At 38.3% G+C, this 18,630-nt stretch overlaps 1 long non-coding RNA gene and 1 other non-coding gene across 2 annotated transcripts; one reads left to right on the top strand and one right to left on the bottom strand.

Annotated features, from left to right (window-relative positions):
• Positions 1–4,644: 4,644 nt before the first annotated feature.
• LOC118492773 lies at positions 4,645–4,751 on the bottom strand. Its single transcript, XR_004894775.1, has one exon. It is a non-coding gene; the product is annotated as a small nucleolar RNA R71 (small nucleolar RNA).
• An 8,237-nt stretch (positions 4,752–12,988) lies between these two features.
• On the top strand, positions 12,989–14,635 carry LOC110939121. The gene is made up of 4 exons (XR_002591984.1): positions 12,989–13,062; positions 13,567–13,676; positions 14,006–14,056; positions 14,467–14,635. It is a non-coding gene; the product is annotated as an uncharacterized LOC110939121 (long non-coding RNA).
• Positions 14,636–18,630: the final 3,995 nt, after the last annotated feature.

Below are 18,630 nucleotides of genomic sequence, written 5' to 3'. Positions count from 1 at the left end.
TGGTGTTTTATCAAAAACAACTTCTTTTTCTTGAACATTTTCATTTTGTACACTTTTATCAGATTTCTGTAAATCTTCATCTGAACCCTGTAATCTTTCGTCTGGACTTTCTGAAATTTCCCCAGAATATTCTGAAAGTTTATCAGTACTATCTGAACTTTCATCAGATGATACAGACTTTTCATCTTCACATTTCACAGTCTCTCCAATAGATTTCATCCAAGTAGCGAACAAATCTGGCTCTCGGACAATCTTGGCAATGAATGCTTTGAACTCTCCCTTCTTATCCACAAACATATCCCAACTGAAACCTTCTGGGAGTTTCTCATCATCTTGATCACTAATGCGTGCTGCTGTGGCTGCTGCTGTGGCTTCAGATGATATGTAATTACTCCAGCTGAAATCTACCAAACATGCTCTTTTGGGATCTTCAATCTTTCTCCCGTGAGCTGTCTGTGGTTCTTGGGATTGACCAACTTGCTGATAGATAGCTTTACGATAGTAATCATCTTTCCCGAATGGATTCTGTGCTCCGCTAGCTTCTCTTCCTTTGCACTCCCGCTTGAAATGGCCTTTCTCCCTGCATCGAAAACAAGTAACTTTAGATTTATCAAAACCTAAAGTAGAGACATGAGCATCAAGAAAGTCATTTCTCCCGGTAATGGTTTTGAATTTCTCAGCTCGTCGAAGAACACTAGCAAGACACCATTTAATATCCATGAGTTCCATTTCTTCGGCGTCTATCTGATCGTAATCCTCTTTGGTAAGCATAGGATTTCCGATCCGACCAGCAACAAGACCTTCATAGGATAACAGAACTGAACCCAGAAGTGCCATGTGGTCTTTAGCGGTGTCTTCAGAGAAGCTTTGGCCTTCTGGAAGGTTAAGAGCTATGTTGCACTGAATTATGTATCCATTTCCGGTTTTTGTACTCTGAGACTGAAAACTCGTGTTAGTCTCTTTCGGATTCACACTCGGAAACAATGAAAACCCGCTACTACTATTGTTTGAACCCTGATCAGCTTTGTCAGATGAATCACCAGCACTGAATGCCGTTTGAATCTTTGGACTTCTTTCAGACTCAGTAACTGGAACACTACTCCGGTAATACATCTTCACATCCTGTTGACCACTCGGACTATTCATCCTTGCGATCTTTTGCTGTTCAAGATCCTGACTCTCAATTTTCTCAATGAACTGTGAAATAGTCAGCCCGTCATACACACCAGTATTCTTTAAAATCATCAAATACGTTCCCCACTCTTTCTGAGGTAACGCGTCAGCCAATTTATCCACCCATTCCTCACGACCTTTTTCAACTCCCAACATCAATAGTGATCGCACCAAGTGACAATATCTCTCGACTAGCTTTTTAGTATCCTCTCCCGGCAAACTGCTAAACAAATCGAACTCTTTCTTTAACAATGCCTTCTTGCTTTTGATCATGTTTTCACTTCCCTCGAATTTAACCTTAAGAGCATCCCATATCGACTTCGCAGTTTTGTCATGCTGTAACAAGATGAATATATCTTCCTTAATTGCCTGCTGCAACAAACTAATCATCATTTTCTCGGCTCTATACATTGCTCGTTCTTGATCAGTAAACTCGGATATCTCTTTAATAACTTGCAAATCTGTTCGAGGCAATGTGTACTTCTTCAATATACACTCCCATGATCTGAGATGATTGGCTTGAACCCAGTTTTCAAACCGATCTTTCCACCCATAATACTCCTCAATGCTCATCAATCTAGGGGGCTTTTGAGTCGTTCTCGTCTCGTTTTCTAAATTCATTGCTTGAGCAATTGCGGCTGGAGTAGTCGATGTAGCAAAAGCGTTGTAAAACTCGGAATCCATATTGACGGATGAATTGACAAAAGAGCGGATCAATTAAATTGTCCAGATAAGCGGATGTCCGTTCGAGCGGACCAGGATATTGTTCGTACGAGCGAACCAGACTATAACTTTGGAGCGAACCAGACTTAATGTCCGTTCGAGCGGACCAGAGGCTATTCGATCGAGTGGTCCTGAAGGTAGTTCGAATAAGCGATCCAAACTATGACTTTTGAGCGAACCAGAACCAAACTTTGAGCGAACCAACTGAAATTTGTACAAATACGCGAACCAGAAAGTGACCTAAGAGCGGTTCATGATGACTTCAGTACGAGCGAATCACATAACGAATATGTTTTGACCTGTTTTTAGGCTGTATTTTGACCTGAAACTTTCAAGGGTTTGCCTTTGTATGATAATGCACAGTCTGTGAGTTTTTGAACGAAATTTGACCGTGAAATCTCCCGAAAATGAGAAAAGAAGGTGTAGAAGTGAGAATAAATGATGAAATCCGGCTATAATCTGCAGAAAACCTCCTCCTAGGCTCTGATACCACTTGTAGGATCGTCTGCTGACCCGAACGAGTCGTTCAGAGGTTGTCTCTTGCGTTTCAGATGCGGAATAATAAGAAATGCAAGTAGATATAGCTTGTTCTTTCTCCTAACTGCTTGTTTTATTGATTTGAAACTTTTTACAGCTCAATCTTCACACCGGCAAAGCTTCGGCGTGGAATTCGTCAAAGACGTTATGAGGTCCGCCCTAACGACCCCTATATATAGACTGTTGGGTTCGCTTATGTGACACATGTCCATAAGAGCGGACCAGTTTAGTTCACATAAGTGGACCATAGTGACAAATAAGCGATCCTAGATCCCTATGTCCCTATGAGCGGACCTAGCATATAAAACCTATACAGACTCATGTTTTCTCGTAAAACGTGCCCTATGCTATACAATACGATGTAAGAACTGATCCTAGACACTTAGACGCAATCAACAGATGTAGTGCACTAACACTTATGTTGAAGGTGACTTTTCCTTATCGTTTGTCCGTGGTGTCTTGGCATTATTTTACTGTCTATATAAAATAAAAGATTTTCACCATTCATATCTCCACGGTCTATATGGAGGTATATTGGCTACCTGGTCGGGGGTTAAGGGAACGGTTTGGTAAGGGTCTTGCCCTTGTTCAGCGTTTAGAGGTCCTGCAAGGGACCTGGGTCAATTTAGTAGGATCTCCTTCAATACCCAAAGGTATTGGATGGTGGGGATCCAAACTCTTTGACCCCCTCATAAGTTAACTACTATTAATACTATAACCCGGCTATTTAGGACTGTATCCCTGCTGACTCAGACTACTAAGTCGAGGGTAACGTCACCCCAAAAAGAGGGGCCTACCATAATTTGCATTAATAACTTAATTCATTATCTTTCAATAATCCGACCCTTTAATATTGTATCCTTGCTGACTCAAACTACTGGGTTGAGGGTAACGTCGCCTTCAAAAGAGGGGCCTACTACAATAACTAAGATAATCTCTTAAACAAGTGCAAAAGTGCGAAAATAATCAAAGGTTATACTAATACACGAGTCGGATCCAAGTGATTCATCTTGTCTATTTGTTTTTATTTTTATTTCATTTTTCAGCATTTAGTTAGTTTTATTTTCTTAGTTTAAAAATCTTTTTCTAACATTTTGATTTGATTAGACGTTGAGGAAAAACCGGTACTAAAAGCTCTTGTGTCCTTGGACGACCTCGGTATCTTACCAACACTATACTACGTCCACGATGGGTGCACTTGCCCATATGTGTGTTTAGTGTTAGTAAATATCGTGTTTTATAAATTTAAAACTTGGCTAAAAAGTGTAAAAAGGGCTTAAAATATACATCTAAAATATATATTACACTACACGCACATCAAGTTTTTGGCGCCGTTGCTGGGAACACAAGGATTTTAAGAAAGTTAGGAATCAACGGCCTAATCATTTTTTTATTTTCTTTTTAATTTTTTAGGATTTTCTTAGTTTTTCAGCTTCTGCAGAGCTCAGCACGGGTCGTGCCTGGTCGGACACGGGCCGTGCCCAGCGTTGTTACTGGCAGTTTTTAGTTTTCCAAGTTACAGAAGGCTGACCATGGGGCCGTGTCGGTGCAACACGGGGCCGTGTCCAACTCTCCAGTAACTGGGATCTGGAAAACAATCACTGTAACTCCGACCACGGGCCGTGTTCACTGTGCACGGGGCCGTGGTGAACCTTCTGACCAGCATTCTTTTCTGTTTTTGTTGCAGGACTTGGGACTAGACGCCAACCCTACGTAGTGTATGAGCTCCAGTTCTAATAAGAACATAAAAGAACCTCTAGAAGAACCCGAACGCTTTCTCAGAAAAAGACTAAAACCAAAAACCAATAGAAGGTTTCGGGGAACCCACTTCCAATGGCGGACCAACGTACCCTCATGGATTATCTACGACCCACCGTAGGTAATCTCGGCGCCACTATCAATGCACCGAATGTTGAAGCCAATAACTTCAAACTTCGGCCGCATTTGATACAGATGCTTCAGAACTCCGCAACCTTCCATGGGCTTGCGGACGAGGATCCCCATCTACATATGACTAATTTCTTAGAAATATGTGATACCTTTCAGATCAATGGAGCATCAAATGACGCCATCTGCCTCCGAATGTTTCCTTTTTCACTAAAAGACCGAGCAAAAGCTTGGCTTAACGCCATCCCAGCTGGATCAGTGAACACCTGGGATGAACTAGCCCAAAAATTTCTATATAAGTATTTCCCTCCCGCTAAAACAGCTAAATTAATGACTGAAATTAATACATATTCACAAGAGGACGGGGAATCCTTATATGAAACTTGGGAAAGGTTCAAGGAGCTATTGCGAAAGTGTCCACATCACGGCCTTGCGATATGGCAACAAGTATCCACTTTCTATAATGGATTGTTGCCACACACAAGGCAAACACTTGACTCTAGCTCCGGGGGACTTTTAGGTAATCGCCGCCCGCATGAAATATATAATCAAATTGAGGAAATTGCTCAAACCAATTTTCAGTGGCACACTCCCCGAGGCAATAAATCCATTGCCCCGGGCGCCCATAAGGTTGATGAAAGCACTTCTTTACAAGCTCAAATCGAGGCCCTTTCTTCGAAAATAAAAAAATTGGAAATGATAAAAACGGTCTCGGTTATGGCTTGTGAAGGGTATGGTGGGCCACATGAAAATTGGAGTTGTATGAAAGAAACAGACGATCAACAAGAATCGGTAAACTACATTGATAATAGACCTAGGCCGTCGGGTCCTCCAACGGGCACCTACAACCAAGGATGGCGAAATCACCCTAACCTTGGTTGGAGAGAACCCGGCAATGGTAGTAACCAACAAAACATAAACCAACGAACAAACTTTCAACCAAGAAATAAGTCACAAAATTTCCCTCAACAACAAGGTGGACGAGAAAGGCTTGAAGATACTATATCTCGCCTCATCTCCGACACTGAAAAGAAAAACTCGGATAGGTTTCTACAATTAGAATCAAATTTTAGAAATCAACAAGCTAGTATTCAAAACATCGAAAAACAAATAAGTCAACTAGCACAAAATTTCTCCGAGAGACCACAAGGCGCGTTACCAAGCAATACCGAAACGAACCCAAAGGCGCAAGTTCATCTGATAACACTACGGAACCGCACCGTGGGTCCTACGGAAGGCCCGCCGCCTACCGAGGAGACCGTAACACCACCCTTACAAGAGAAAGGTTCCCCTCCCTCATCAGAGCCTACCAAGGCTCCTCGAGTTCCGTACCCCGGTAGGTTAATCCGTCAAAAGACCAGTGAGCAATTCGCAAAATTCGAAAGTCTACTAAAACAATTGCATGTCAACATTCCTTTCATTGATGTCCTAACCCAAATGCCTAAATACTCTAAGTTCATGAGGGACTTCCTCACTCATAAAAGGAAAATTGGAACATTGCAATTAGTTAACTTAGGAGAAGAATGCTCTGCCCTCGTACTCAACAAACTCCCCCAAAAGAAAATCGATCCCGGAAGCTTCACAATTCCTTGCTCGATCGGGGACTCCCCCGTTCGTAATGCACTAGCCGACCTTGGGGCTAGCATTAACCTCATGCCCTCATCAATGTTCAAGAGACTCGGCCTAGGAAAAATGAGTCCTACAAAATGAGCATACAACTTGCTGATCGATCCGTCAAATTCCCGCAAGGTGTCATTGAAATCTCCTAGTCAAGGTCGACAATTTCGTCTACCCGGCCGACTTTGTCATACTTGATATGGAGGAAGACACCGAAGTCTCCCTCATACTAGGGAGACCATTTCTCGCCACCGCACAGGCAGTGGTGGACATGAATGACGGAACACTCACTTTAAAGTATGGGGATGATGAAGTAAAGTTCGGGGTTGGGAAGAGAATAGAGGACGATGACCCGGTCAATTACATGAAGGTTATTGATTCAAGTTTGGATGATTCTCTCCGATGGTGTAACATGGGAAGCAAAACATCCCGCTCAGAAAACATATAAGCTTGACTTGGGTCTAGCCAAGGACCCTTATAAACGTGGCGCACCATGGAGGCAATCTGCGGAACTATCCTTAGTTTAAGTTTAATATTTTAGTTTTAATTTGTAAGGAATAAAACGCACTCATGGTGGTCAAGGATGGCAAGGGAAAACGAGAAACATGGCCCCATGCACAAAAACAAGGCCACCTGACAACAATTTCTCCATACAGTAAGTTCAGCACGGGCCGTGCCCAGCCAACACGGCCCCGTTCTGAACACCCTGCAGACAAATGCCCAGTTCAGGTAACTGGACACGGGCCGTGTTCATCGACCACGCCCCCGTGTCCAGGCTTCTGTTTCTTTTCTTTAATTATTGTTACTGGCACCTGAACACGGGGCCGTGCCCGGTCCCCACGGGGCCGTGTCCAGACTGCCAGTAACATAAATTTTTGATTTTAACACCATTTTACACATTCAATCAACCTAAAAATTTATTTTTGGGACACATTGAGGACAATGTGTAATTTAAGTGTGGGTGGGATGTTAAAACCTTGAATTTTGCAAGTCCTAATAACAAGCCTTACACAAAACTCTATTGGAACCGCTAATCACCCCAAATTTTTTTCAAAAATTTTCATTTTTTTACTTGTCTAAAGTTTAAGTTGGGAATTCTAAGACTAACAAGGTTATATTTTTACAAGTTTACAACCGATAGCGTCGTGATAAAAAGAACCAACATAAGAAAATTATGAAACGGCATGACAAGCTTAGTTAAAATTCGATTATATATACTCGATCACATAAAAATCCATTCCCACAAAAGTGAGTTTTGAGCCTTTATTGAGCATACAAATATACATCTTTACGCTAAATGCTCATTTTTCGTTTCTTGTGTGAATAGCCGCTTGGTTCTTATGACTCTAGAACTTGCCACGACAATTCATTCCTGGTCCTTACCAACTTAAACCCAAGTAAGTAAATGATGGAGGCATTAGGACTAGCCCTTTTTCTTTCAACACCATTATTTTTATTTTTCTTTTCACCTACCCAAAAACTCCCCCTAGTTAGCCCCTTTGAGCCTAAACCTTTTCATTTCTTAACCCAAAACCCTTTTTACCCACCAAAAACCCTTTTTATATGTACCCTTCATTTTAGTAACAAGCTCGGTTTTTGTGTGACTAAAAAAAAATTTACAATGAAGTTAGAAACAAACAACAAAGCTCCTCAAACAAAAGCTTGTTTGAATAAATACTTCATTGAAAATAAAAATGAAATGTTTTACGAAAACCGACGCTTTTTACGACTTTTGCCCTTTTCTACTAACCACTAACCCAACCACCCACCTTTAGCCCAAGCCTAACCCTTCACCCAAAAAGTCCTCTTGATATTTACAAAGGTATAAAGTTAAAAAGGAGGAGGATTGATTGCTTGGCAAGCTTATGGTAGGAATAAGTTCCATGCCGCTCTCGAGTGATTCACTAAAAATACACCTTCGGCCGAGTGTGAGTGATTTCTCCCGTGAGGTATGTGAACTTGTATATAAATGGAATTTTAGAAAGGTATGTTATGCCTTAATAAATAATTTACCTTATGAAAAGTTTTTAATAAATCATGACGAATAGGATTGTAAATAAATAAAAATAAAACCCAATAAAGATCTTGGATTACCGACACTCTATGACAAGCCAAAACCTTCTCTTCTACCCATTCCATTTGGGAGTGTAAGCCACATATTAAAGAGTTTTGCTTGAGGACAAGCAAAAATTCAAGTGTGGGGGTATTTGATGTGTACAAAATGCAACATATAAACTACATCAAATGAGGCATAAAACTAATCATTTTTAAGTACTAATGTTGGAAAAAGTGTGTTTTTGTCTTCCTTTTGTATTTTATGGATTAAATGAGCTCAAATTAACAAAAGAAGCAAAAAGGCAGCTAAATCTAACATAAATACAAGAAAAGCAACAAAAGTGGATTGACCGACCCCTCGACAGCATCCTCCCAAGCAAAACAGAGAAGGCAGAAGACTGAACACGCCCCGTGCTCAGCGAGCACGGGGCCGTGCCCAGTGAACATGGGGGCGTGCCCAAAGTACTGCAGGCGCATTAATTGTAATTACGAATTACAATTAATGAGGAGAGATAGTGTCAGACAGGCACGGGGCCGTGCCCAGCGGACACGGGCCGTGCCCAGGCCTCTGTTCAGCCTATAAATAGGAGTGCTTGGCTTCATTGCAACTCATCCCTTGGCACACCACCTCTCTCACACTTCATCCACCACCCACTACCATCACAACACCATCATCCACCACCATCATCCATTGTCCATCATAGAGTGTGTGAGTCATCTCGGGATCCAAGATTGATCGTAAGAGTTCTTGACAATCAAGGCCATGTTTGCCTAAGTCTCTTACATCACTTGGTGAAGACAAGTGTTTAGTATAATACTTTTTATTTTTAATCTTTTGCACTTTTTATTTGGTTTTGTATTAATGACTTTAATAACTAGTTGCTTATGTTGAAGGTGATTTTTCCTTATCGTTTGTCCGTGGTGTCTTAGCATTATTTTACTGTCTATATAAAATAAAAGATTTTCACCATTCATATCTCCACGGTCTCTATGGAGGTATGTTGGCTACCTGGTCGGGGGTTAAGGGAACGGTTTGGTAAGGGTCTTGCCCTTGTTCAGCGTTTAGAGGTCCTGCAAGGGACCTAGGTCAAATTTAGTAGGATCTCCTTCAATAACCAAAGGTATTGGATGGCGGGGATCCAAACTCTTTGACCCCCTCATAAGTTAACTACTATGAATACTATAACCCGGCATTTAGGACTGTATCCCTGCTGACTCAGACTACTTAGTCGAGGGTAACGTCACCTCCAAAAGTGGGGCCTACCATAATTTGCATTAATAACTTAATTCATTATCTTTCAATAATCCGACCCTTTAGGATTGTATCCTTGCTGACTCAAACTACTGGGTTGAGGGTAACATCACCTTCAAAAGAGGGGCCTACTACAATAACAAAGATAATCTCTTAAACAAGTGCAAAAGTGCGAAAATAATCAAAGGTTATACTAATACACGAGTCGGATCCAAGTGATTCATCTTGTCTTTCTGTTTTTATTTTTATTTCATTTTTCAGCATTTAGTTAGTTTTATTTTCTTAGTTTAAAAATCTTTTTCTAACATTTTGATTTGATTAGACGTTGAGGAAAAAACGGTACTAAAAGCTCTTGTGTCATTGAACGACCTCGGTATCTTACCAACACTATACTACGTCCACGATGGGTGCACTTGCCCATATGTGTGTATAGTGTTAGTAAATATCGTGTTTTATAAATTTAAAACTTGGCTAAAAAGTGCAAAAAGGGCTTAAAATATACATCTAAAATATATATTACACTAGCACGCATCAAGAGGGGAAAGATGTCAAGCAACAACCGTGAAACTTTTCTTATGTACAATATACTTAATGAAACCTAATAAAATAAAAAAGCTTGTTAAAGTTTTTTTTTATTTTATCAAAAATAAATATACAAACTATGATACCCATTTAAGTTAACAAATAAACCTATTAAACAAATTATTAAACTCACTAAAAAATATTACCAGAGGCCACCGGTCTCGACACCTCATCTCCTCCAAAGGGTACTCGTGGGATGCCGCTTTTCGTGCGTTCTTATTCCTGGAAACCCGCCCCCTACGTCGCCTTCCAAACTCAACGGTAAAAAACACACACACATTCAACCCTACCCGACCTCCCTTACCTGCGACCTCGACATCAGTGTTGTGTTCCTGTTATACCCGAGCAATCCACAAACCCTAGCCGATGTACGCCCCCAAACACCCTAATCATAGATACTCCCGATACACTGCTTGCTTGTTCTTTATTTAAATTAAATATAAATATACATATTAGATTAGATTAGCCACTTAAAATGTGTAACAACCTCACAAATTTTCTGTTACCTATTCCTAAAAGGCACACAAGAAACCCTAATTAGAACCACAGGTAGTACGGTGCGACTCGAAACGGAAAAACGGACGAAACCAGCAACAGGGCCCCCTAAAACTCAAGGGGGGGATCCCCTAAATGTTCCGCGACTCGCGACAGAAGATCTAGACACGTTTCATTCGAACTTGACACATTTCTAGGCTATACTCGAGACAAAACAGGTCTAGGCTAGATAGCCTATCCCTGCGACTCGCGCCAGGAATGGCGGAGCCTGTCGCGACACGCGGGTCGGGTCAATTTTGGCTATAAAGCCCAGGGGTTGGCACAGGATCAGATTACATATTTCGATGAAAAATTACGTTCGTTTCACTGATCAATCGTCTGCTTCTTTCAAAATACAATCAAAACCTCGAATTTCTGCAGCAATAACGGGGTAATAACTCGATCACTACTACGGTACAATATCCGATCGATTAAAACCGATTCGATGGATGTTTAAGTGCTGCCTACATTGGGATATACTTTGTCATTCGTCGTGAGGATTTCGATCTCGCGATTATCGTAAACGTTATATTAAGTTACTAAGCTAGTTTCGTTTGCATTGTATATTTAACTAGGTTTACCAGCTTAACCAGTAGGCAAGCTTTGACAGTTTAAACCTGCAATGTGAGTCATTCTCTTTTTACCAAATTGTTTTCAAACCCCTACTTGTTTTCAAGGTTGTAATTACAGTGATTAAGTTTTTGTAATCTACAAGTACTGCCGGTATGTGGGGTTTTGTATACACTACTTGATAATCTTCACCATTGGACAATGAGTTAGCCAATGTGTGATATGACAATAGTCACAGATCCGGTCGAGTGACAAATACCGACTTGGGGTAATTGGTTGATATAAACATTGTAATCACTCTTAATTAGGGCTGCAAACGAACCAAACGTACGGCGAACAGTTCGTGAACCGTTCGGCGGGAAGTTCGTTTATGTTCGTTCGTTTATGTTCGTGAACATTCGATAACATGTTCGCTTGTGTTCGATAGTTCATTAGTGTTTTTAGTTTTTATATTTATTTAAATACTTCAAAATTCGGACAAATTAAATATCTAATAAGTGTAAGTGTATTATATATTTTGTTCATGAACGATTGTTTTTGTTCGTTTGTTTCCATTTGTGTTCATGAACATTAGTGTGTGCTCATTTGTGTTCGTCAACATTCATTTTTGTTCTTTGCCTAAAATTAACAAACAAACACGAACAAGTTCATTTCCTTAACAAACGAACACGAACATAAAATCTCGTTCGATAAGTGTTCGTGAGCGGTTCAGTTCGCGAACACATATATTTCTTAACAAACAAACACGAACAAGGTCTTGTTCGTGTTCGTTTGGTTCGTTTTCAGCGCTTAAAATATCCAATTATATATTAAGAAAAATACCCAAAACCAATATTTTTATTTTCTAAATCACTTAAATTGTAAATAATTACAAAAATAATAATTTATCAGGCTAATCGTTCAACAAGTGCCAAAATTATTCCAAATTATTAGAAACTCATTTAGTGGAATAAGAAATCTGATTTTGAGTTTAATATGTATTTACATTTCAAATAATCAAATTTATAAAAGAATATATTTATTACTTAATTTTATAAGATCAACTAATTGCATATAATTACCAACAATTACAGCCTGTTTCCTGACATTTTCTTTGAGCAATTCTCCCGATGAAAAAGGAAAACAATTGAATTTCTTTAAAAATTAAGAATATTTATATATTATGTAAAAAATAAATTAGTAACAATGTTTAAGATATTTATATTGATTTATTTTCTATTTTCAATTGATTTCTACATGATAAAATTCATGAATTATGAATGTATAAGATTATATATTATTACATTCTTTAATCGTGAGATAAGGATTATATAGAAATTTATGATTTAATTTTTTTATATATTAAATCCATGTAATACACAGGTTTATAACACTTACAAGTTAAGATGACAGTTAATCTAACATTTTTTTTAATCCTTTGTAATACACGGGTTTATAAGCTAGTGTCCTTCGTATTTTAAGTTAACTCTTGTATTAAACAAGAATTGACTAAAGTGCCCCTCATGTAAAGGACAGGTACCAGGATTTGAAGGAATAACATGGATGCAGTTATTTTTAGGGGTAAAAAAGTTAGGAAAATGGCATTGGTGGTTGAAGTATTATAAATTCCTTTATGAGCTGATAGAGCTAAAGGAACTTAACCACATGCGCCAAAAACGTAATCTACTTTTTTCATTAAAAGGGTAAAAATAAATCCAATTTGCCCTATTAACGTGCAAGACACGTAATCGAACTTTACGTATAAAATTAACGGTCGTTAAACAACAAGACATAAACTATCACAGCATATGAAATAAAGGATCAACTTTTTCGGTTCGTTATATTTAGGATTAAAAGTGAAATTCACAATATACCTAAAGGTCGAAAACTCTAATTTACTAGTAAAAGAATAACTTTATTTGCATTATGATAGATCAAAATGATATTTTCTATAATAGTTGGGTTCCATTTTGAAAGCTCTTAAAATTCTTAGGGTAATTATAGTAAAATTTGCATTAGGGTAACCCCACAGTTCCTATTTAAACGAACACAATACCATTTTCATTACACTCACTCAATCACCGCCGCACCCTTTCTTCTCTTATTCATCCACATCCTTGCCCCAAAGATGGCATCTCTTTTTCGGTGCAAATGTAAGAGCTTTTATTTGTTTTACTTTTATCTAATTTGATTTGCCTCATAATCTTTCTTTACATTTTTAAAAATCACTTTTTTGTTTTCAAAAGTACTAATGTGAGAATTTTGGTTTAATTAATTGTATGGATATGTATGCTTTGATTTTTTTGGTATTGATGTAACATATACGCATACTAACTCTATCGGTATGAAAATTTAAAAATTCATTACCAAATACATTTTTAAAATTTTTATTTTTGTATAAGCATGTTCTAGAATGGATCTAGAAACAAATGAAGAAGAATTTGTAAAAATTATTTTTTTGTTCCTTATTTGACGTGTAGTTATGAGAATTTTTTTGTTCCTTATTTGAGGTGTAGTTATGAGGAATTTGTTTTTTTTTTGTTTGTTTTGTTGCTTACAAATGTTAGGTTTGCTATTATTCACCGATCTCACATCACTTTGACGTGTAGTTATGAGGATTTATGTTTGTTCCTTGTTTTGTTGGTTATAAATATTAGGTTTGGTGTTATTCACCGATCTCACATCACAAACGGGTCTGGCTAATCATTTAGGAGCAGACTATAGCATGTTGATTGTTCATAGCGTTTCAAGGGAGCAATTGAGAAAGGTAAAATCCAAAACCATTCAAACTACTTGAGAAAGTTAAAGGCGAAATTGCAAAAAAAAAAAAAAAAAAAAAGAAAAGAGGAATCAAGCGATGTTGTAAAATTTAAAATAAAAAATATAGTTTTATATAATCTGATATGGATTAAAACAAAATTATAATATTAAGGTGTGATTTTTACTTAACATTGATGATCTATATATATTACCACCTAAAGCCTTTTGACATGTTAAATTATATTATATAAAAAATAGAAAATAATTCAAATTTTATTTTTGTTTTTATTTTTTCGTATGTGTTTGGGTTATCTAAGTTTGCTTGTCATATGTCAGGCTGGTTTATCTCAAACGTCTCGATGAAACCCGCGATTGGTGGTGTGTGAGGTAAAGGCACACCTATTATTGTTTCCTAGTTTGATAACTGTATAGTTGTTCTATACAGGGTTGCCTACTTAATAAAAAAAGTAAACCCTATGTTTGGACCCCCAAATTTTTTAGATCCTCATTTTGAAATATCATGTATTTATAAAAATATAATAACGGATATTTATATATGCAATTGGTTTAATTTACCGACACATAACAATTGGAGTACGGTTTTTCTTCTAGATACCAATTGAAGCTTTTAATTCTATTGAATTTAAAATGATTTGGCTTTTTGGTCATATTTTAACACCATATTTTTTAGATGAACCCAAATAACCCTTATTTCAATGTTTGAATGTATTATTTACGTTGAACAAAACCAGTGGACTTGCCAACTTTCTGTTGACACTCTTATGCATGATTTGCAGGTCGTTAGATACATCAGTGCACAGAAACTTGCAGTCTGAGGAGCTTGAAGTGTCATGTTGTGTGTTGTTTGAAGAGAACATTTAATATTATGCATTTTAAAACAATATGGTTTTGGTTTTTTTGAAACATTTACTTTTGCTTCCGCTGAATACATACTTTTGTTTGAAATGTTTATTTTGGAATACACTATTCAAGTTGGACATGATGATTGTGTTTAATATTCTTTACTATAAGTACGATATGATTAGTGGCTAGATCCTGGTACATCACACGCCTTGCGGTAAAACCAGAATATGGTAATTTGGGGGTGTGACATAATAAACCAAAATCAAATGCTTGGATGATTTGGTTTAAAACAAACATCTTTCAGAAAAGTTTTTAGCGTTAAACGTTTAAAACTTAGTACTTTTTTAACTACTCTTTAACCACTATCGTCCCTAAGAATCTTTGAAAATTCTAATGTTCGGGGCAGGTATAAAAAAATATGTCTCTATGACATTTTTTTTTTAAATTTATATGGTAAAAAACTTAAAATATAAAAACATTTTAAAAAATTCAGGCCACATGGAGAGTGGGATTTAGACAGTTGACATCTCCTCCAGGGCGTAGTGAGGGGAAAGATGTCAAGCAACAACCATGAAACTTTTCTTATGTACAATATACATAATGAAACCTAATAAAATAAAAAAGCTTATTAAAGTTTTTTTTTATTTTATCAAAAATAAATATACAAACTATGATACCCATTTAAGTTAACAAATAAACCTATTAAACAAATTATTAAACTCACTAAAAATATTACCAGAGGCCACCGGTCTCGACACCTCATCTCCTCCAAATGGTACTCGTGGGATGCCGCTTTTCCTGCGTTGTTATTCCTGGAAACCCGCCCCCTACGTCGCCTTCCAAACTCAACGGTAAAAAACACACACACATTCAACCCTACCCGACCTCCCCTACCTGCGACCTCGACATCAGTGTTGTGTTCCTATTATACCCGAGCAATCCACAAACCCTAGCCGATGTACGCCCCCAAACACCCTAATCATAGATACTCCCGATACACTGCTTGCTTGTTCTTTATTTAAATTAAATATAAATATACATATTAGATTAGATTAGCCACTTAAAATGTGTAACACCCTCACAAATTTTCTGTTACCTATTCCTAAAAGGCACACTAAGAAACCCTAATTAGAACCTCAGGTAGTACGGTGCGACTCGAAACGGAAAAACGGACGAAACCAGCAACAGGGCCCCCTAAAACTCAAGGGGGGGATCCCCTAAATGTTCCGCGACTCGCGACAGAAGATCTAGACACGTTTCATTCGAACTTGACACATTTCTAGGCTATACTCGACACAAAACAGGTCTAGGCTAGATAGCCTATCCCTGCGACTCGCGCCAGGAATGGCGGAGCCCGTCGTGACACGCGGGTCGGGTCAATTTTGGATATAAAGCCCAGGGGTTGGCAAAGGATCAGATTACATATTTCGATGAAAAATTACGTTCGTTTCACTGATCAATCGTCTGTTTCTTTCAAAATACAATCAAAACCTCGAATTTCTGCAGCAATAACGGGGTAATAACTCGATCATGCTACGGTACAATATCCGATTGATTAAAACCGTTTCGATGGATGTTTAAGTGCTGCCTACATTGGGCTATACTTTGTCATTCTACGTGAGGATTTCGATCTCGCGATTATCGTAAACGTTGTATTAAGTTACTAAGCTAGTTTCGTTTGCATTGTATATTTAACTAGGTTTACCAGCTTAACCAGTAGGCAAGCTTTGACTGTTTAAACCTGCAATGTGAGTCATTCTCTTTTTACCAAATTGTTTTCAAAACCCTACTTGTTTTCAAGGTTGTAATTACAGTGATTAAGTTTTTGTAATCTACAAGAACTGCCGGTATGTGGGGTTTTGTATACACTACTTGATAATCTTCACCATTGGACAATGATGCGTGTTAGTGTATATATGTTTTTAGATATATATTTAAGCCCTTTTTACACTTTTAGCCAAGTTTTAAATTTATAAAACACGATATTTACTAACACTAAGCACACATATGGGCAAGTGCACCCATCGTGGACGTAGTATAGTGTTGGTAAGATACCGAGGTCGTCCAAGGACACAAGAGCTTTTAATACCGGTTTATCCTCAACGTCTAATCAAATCAAAAAGGTTAAAAATGTTTTAAACTAAGAAAAATAAAAACTAACTAAATGCTGAAAATAAAAATAAAATAAAAACAGATAGACAAGATGAATCACTTGGTTCCGACACGTGTATTAGTATAACCTTTGATTATTTTCGCACTTTTGCACTTGTTTAAGAGATTATCTTAGTTATTGTAGTAGGCCCCTCTTTTGAAGGCGACGTTACCCTCAACCCAGTAGTTTGAGTCAGCAAGGATACAATCCTAAAGGGTCGGATTATTGAAAGATAATGAATTAAGTTATTAATGCAAATTATGGTAGGCCCCGCTTTTGGCGGTGACGTTACCCTCGGCTAAGTAGTCTGAGTCAGCAGGGATACAGTCCTAAATAGCCGGGTTATAGTATTAATAGTAGTTAACTTATGAGGGGGTCAAAGAGTTTGGATCCCCGCCATCCAATACCTATGGGCATTGAAGGAGATCCTACTAAATTTGACCCAGGTCCCAAGCAGGACCTCTAAACGCTGAACAAGGGCAAGACCCTTACCAAACCGTTCCCTTAACCTCCGACCAGGTAGCCAACATACCTCCATATAGACCGTGGAGATATGAATGGTGAAAATCTTTTATTTTATATAGACAGTAAAATAACGCCAAGACACCACGGACAAACGATAAGGAAAGATCACCTTCAACATAAGTAACTAGTTATTAAAGTCATTAATACAAAACCAAATAAAAAGTGCAAAAGATTAAAAATAAAAAGTATTATACTAAACACTTGTCTTCACCAAGTGATGTAAGAGACTTAGGCAAACATGGCCTTGATTGTCAAGAACTCTTACGATCAATCTTAGATCCCGAGACGACTCACACACTCTACGATGGACAATGGATGATGGTGGTGGATGATGGTGTTATGGTGGTGGTGGGTGGTGGATGAAGTGTGAGAGAGGTGGTGTGCCAAGGGATGAGAGAGAATGAAGCCAAGCTCCTCTATTTATAGGCTGAACAGAAGGCTGGACACGGCCCCGTGTCCGCTGGACACGGCCCCGTGCCCGCCTGACACTCTCTCTCTTCATTAATTGTAATTGCGAATTACAATTAATGCGCCTGCTGTACTTTCACCACGCCCCCGTGCTCGCTGGACACGGCCCCGTGGTGGGCAATGGAAGCTTCTACTGGTTTGTCTTTTCTGCTGCTTCCTGGGCACGCCCCCGTGTTCGCTGGACACGGGGCGTGTTCAGACTCTGTTTCCTTCTTTTTGCCTTGGGAGGTGCCGTTGAGGGTCCGGGCAGTCCACTTTTGTTCCTTTTCTTGTATTTATGGTAGAATTAGTGGTCTTTTTGCTTCTTTTGTGATTTTGAGCTCATTTCATCCTGAAAATACAAAAGGAAGACAAAAACACTCTTTTTCCAACATTAGTACTTAAAAAGGGTTAGTTTTATGCCTTAATTGATGTGTTTTATATGTTGCATTTTACACACATCAAATACCCCCACACTTGAACTTTTGCTTGTCCTCAAGCAAAACTCTTTAAATGTGGCTTACACTCCCAAATGGAATAGGTAGAAGAGAAGTTTTTTAGCTTGTCCTAGAGTGTCGGGAATCCAAGGTTTTTATAGGCTTTTATTTTTATTTATTTACAATCCTATTCGTTATGATTTATTTTGAACTTTTCATAAGATAAACTACTTAGTTGGGCATAACATGCCTTATTAAAATTCCATTTATATACAAGTTCACATACCTCATGGGAGATCACTCAACACTCGGCCGAAGGTGTATATTTTAGTGAATCACTCGAGAGCGGCACGGAACTTACGTATTTCCATAGGCTTGCCAAGCAATCAATCCTCCTCCTTTTTAACTTTTTACCTTTGTAAATATCAAGAGGACTTTTTGGGTGAAGGCTTGGGTTTAAAGGTGGGTGGTTGGTTAGTGGTTAGTAAAAAGGCGAAAATCGTAGCAAGCGTCGGTTTTCGTAAAATACCTTGTTT

Source organism: Helianthus annuus, chromosome 5 (genome assembly GCF_002127325.2).
Source record: "Helianthus annuus cultivar XRQ/B chromosome 5, HanXRQr2.0-SUNRISE, whole genome shotgun sequence".
In the NCBI taxonomy this organism is placed as follows: Eukaryota; Viridiplantae; Streptophyta; class Magnoliopsida; order Asterales; family Asteraceae; genus Helianthus; species Helianthus annuus.
Note: the sequence above shows the minus strand (reverse complement) of the source record. Positions and strands in the feature narration are given on the sequence as shown.